Source organism: Chamaea fasciata, unplaced genomic scaffold (genome assembly GCF_029207755.1).
Source record: "Chamaea fasciata isolate MVZ Bird 193981 ecotype frontalis unplaced genomic scaffold, bChaFas1.0.hap1 SCAF_9, whole genome shotgun sequence".
Classification (NCBI taxonomy): Eukaryota; Metazoa; Chordata; class Aves; order Passeriformes; family Sylviidae; genus Chamaea; species Chamaea fasciata.
The window spans coordinates 21,781,172-21,785,202 of record NW_027094094.1 but is presented as its reverse complement, the minus strand read 5'-3'; the positions used below and the strand labels follow the sequence as shown (position 1 = coordinate 21,785,202).

Here is a 4,031-nt window from a genome sequence, read left to right as displayed (position 1 = left end):
TGCGAGTGAGACTGTGCTGCTCGTTATTAATGTTCCTTTAACACATACCTTTTCAACTTTGTCATTTACTACTGGCAGAAGGGATTCATGCAATATTTTACATTACAGTACTTGGTATTTCAACACGTCCTTATTATAAATTAATTGGTTTAATTCTAAAATATTTTAAGGTGCAAGTTCTTGGGGAAAAAGGAAGGGTAATGAAGTCATACCAGGATATTTACATAACGTCCAAACTATTTTATAATGTTAGGGAAAAAAAACCCCAGTCAATAAACAGTGCACTACAACAGCACAATACATTCCCTTTTCATTCCTTCATACAGGTTACCACTCATTGCGGATAGGGCACACAGCCCTACAAGGATTACACATCCTTTTTTCAGTGGTGGCAGATGCTTTCTTCTTGCTAGTACTGAACATTTTCTTAGTAGTAGTTTTGACTCTGCATCCAATTTCCAGCTGTATGGATGCAGCACATCAAAATACAAATCATTGTACATTTCAGCATCCTGGCATTATTGGCAGCAACACTTTGCCTTCAAAAACATTTTCTTTTACTGTTCTGAAACGGTGTTGTTAAGCTTCGTGCTCTATGCTCTCAGTAGACTTGATTCTGTAAAACAGTGATGAGACATACTGTTATTCAGAGAGTCTCATCTTGTCCTGAGAAATTCAAGAGTTGGCCTAAGGATGCTGCACCTTCATGTTTAAAGGTTCTCAGTGCCTTTGCAGTCAAATAAGACCTGCATAATAATTAAATAATACCTTTTAGATATCACATATACAAGTGCTATTGATTGAGATAATGGACTTAACAAAGCTGGAAGAGTCTCAGAGTTCTTATTTCAGATATCTTAAAAGCATTCTCTGTTAGTGGACATATCACATTGATAGATGCTTCACAAACCACTGCCACATCACCAATATTGGCCTTCTAACAGCAAAGTGCTTAGTTAAATGCAGAAGTCAAGAAAACCAAATTCTGCATAGCATAAATGTGATTTTATGCATCAATGTAAATATGCACACAAAACTTTTAAAGATAAAATTTCCTTCAGAACACTTGTTCCATTAATTGAAAACTGTAACAACATTTTTCCATTAAAAATTGTCTTCAAGTAAAATTGAGACTTGAGGGTGGGTGGGTTTTGTGTTTTGGTTTTTTTGTTTGTTTGTTTTGGTTAGCAAAATCAAGGTCAGTTAAGAAATAAATATATTAAAAATCCTTTAAATCAAAAAGATGTTAATACTAACTCTAAACTCTAATAATAGTAGCATTCTCTTACGAGGAACAACTGGCACATCGCTTGACTTGGGTTTGCAGTACCTCTATGAGTTCAAGAGAAAAAAAATTACTCTTCCACTCTGTTCCAGGTTGCCAGTAGACTTTGCAGTGAAATGGGCCTGTTAAGGCCAAGTCCCAACTCAGCTGTGTGATTTTTAGCTCATAAGAGATCTGCTCAGGCTAAAATCCTCTTTTCTTGGAGTACTTTTTCAAAGATGCATTACAAGAAAATGGGATGTTTGTGTTAAAGCTCTGTGGCTCTTCTAGGAAAATAATTGAGAGAAATCCTCTGCTGACAAGACAAGTGCACTGTTAACAGGAGCTCACTTCACTGGATAGGCTTCTTAGTGATACTCCCCCCTTCCTCCCAAAAAATCACCAACAACACTGGAAATCACCTTATGGCTACTGCAGGGTAAAAACTGGCATCTGGTTCTGGTCTGCAATATTGTTTTGATAAGATAGAAGCTTTTGCATTACTGTCAGGAAGCAGCAAGGGCAGCTGCTCTCCCAGGGAAGAGGGAGCCAAGGGCAGTGTCACCAGGGCAGGGTCCTGGCAGGACCATAGACAGCAGCTTATATTGAAACAGGAGTTCAGACAATTAGACAAGTGTGTGGTGATGAGGCAAATCCAAGCTCAAGCTGGAAGTCTACCTGCAGGTCAGGATCAGACCCAGTGAGTGCAGCTGGGATCATGACCTTTGAGCAGGTTTGTGGTAAAAAAGTGAGAGGTCAAGGCCATCAGCCCATGGGTCAGCTCAGGATCAGTGGGGCCCATGACCATGGTCTTGCTCAGGCAGGGACTGAGGAAGATCCAGAGCCTGTGGACAGGGGCTGGGGGAGACCAAAGCTGAAGGTTTTGAGCTGTGAGGGCCCTGACAACTACAGAGTAGAGAACTGTCAGCAAGTCATGTCACGTGGGCCATTCAAAACTCCTTAGAGATGCTAAGAATTTTACCTTGTGATGTTTGAAGACTTCCTAGAGATAAAACAGTTATCCCAGAGTTGTCATGTTCCCTGAAAGAAGTGTTAGAATTTTATCATTCCTGTATATTATTTAAATCTGACATATTGCTTCCATTCAAACCCAAGTTACTTTGCCAGTGAAAGAAGAATGGAAAATGAAAATCACTAACCTTGTAGAGATAGATGTATAATTCAGCATATGCCCAGAACTCAAAATTTAAGAAAATCATCCCAGGGGCATCTCTGTAGTAAAGTCTCACTGCAACAACAACTTAAAAAAAAAAAAAAAAAAAAAAAAAAAAAAAAAAAGGCAGGTCTTAGCTTTGTCTAAAACTTCTATTCATTTCATATAGAACAAGCCTACTGACTGACATATATAAGCACCTATCTGAAGATAATGATTAGTCTTACTGCAGAAGCGTGTGAATTTTATGCTGTTCAGAGAGTCTCAATTTGGACTCATTCTAAGGTTATTCACTAGTGAAAAATTATGGTGTGTAAGAGACTTTCTGCTTACAGTGAATTTTAAAAGGAGTTCATATTGGCTTATTTTGTGTAAATAAACAAGAACTGAGAAATCTAAGGCTAGGTAGAGGTCAGATTTTGTCACTTAGGGTCTATTCCTAAAAGGCCTCTTGCAAATAGTACCTCATACAGAATGCACAAAAGTGAAAGTTTTAGTCAATTAAGTTTGTTTAAATGGCATTATGGAGGATAAGCCCCAACTGTTCAGAAAGTGTTATCCTAGTGTTCAGAGACCTTGTACTTAGGCAGTCAGCCAGAATCTATCACCATGGATTCACAACAATCAAGGCCTTGACAAGTTTTATGTCTAAAGAAAACCAGTTAGTCAATTAATGGTTAAAGACTTCAAAACATCTTTTTGTTAGTATGACACTGATTCAAAAGATAAAAGACTAAGGAAATCTTTTCAATAGTTTTCTCTTCTTTTCCCCAAATCTTCTGAGGAGGAGGAACGACAAAAAAAAAAAAATCCATCCACAAATCCTGCTAGAACACATAATAGTTAACCAGTAGCCAATCGTTTAGAGTAACACTTCCATTAGCAATTGGTACATTTCCTCTAAAACAGAAAGGAACTTTCAATGGATTTTACGGTTTCAGACTTCAGTCTTTTCTTTAATTGGATGTGGCCATTTAATTTTGAATGAAATAGTTTTTCTTTTATTGCATTCTGATACATGCCAGCTTTGACAGAGAAAGCCAGCAACATAATGCTCATATGGCACATTAAGAGCCACACTCTGTTGTGGCTTTGCACTTCAGAGACCCTAAATTCTACAAAATTTGTTCATTAAAAGGCTTGACTACAGCAGTCTCAATAATTGAAGGAGGCACAATTGCTTTTTTGAAAAACCTATTTTTGAACTCTATGAAGGGAGAAAATAACAAATTATCTGCCCCAATTTATCTTCATATTCTTTGGCTAGCTCAATCAAACACAGCCACACTTATTGCAAGCACTCCTCAATGAAATTCTGGCCCCAGTAATAAAAAAATCAGACTGCATCATCACAGAGATTTTGCTCATCCTGAAATCTAACAAGAAATCTTTTAGGAATCTATATTTCTTCAGAAAACATATGTTTCTGATTCCTAAAGTTACTCAGAACTCACCTCTCTAAGTGCCATTGAGCAGACATTAAATATTACAGTGAGGCTCACCATGGTCATAATGCAAGTATTTGCATACGCACTGTCTTGTGGATTTTCCTTGCTTGTGGCTTTGACCCTTCTCAGCAGCCATTTGGATGCC

General features: G+C 37.8%; 1 long non-coding RNA gene across 1 annotated transcript; it reads right to left on the bottom strand.

The window, feature by feature from the left end:
* Nucleotides 1-543: 543 nt before the first annotated feature.
* Nucleotides 544-2,530, bottom strand: LOC136294068 (uncharacterized). Its single transcript, XR_010722299.1, has 3 exons — nucleotides 2,425-2,530; nucleotides 2,247-2,305; nucleotides 544-616 (listed from the first exon to the last, which is right to left on the bottom strand). It is a non-coding gene; the product is annotated as an uncharacterized lncRNA (long non-coding RNA).
* Nucleotides 2,531-4,031: the final 1,501 nt, after the last annotated feature.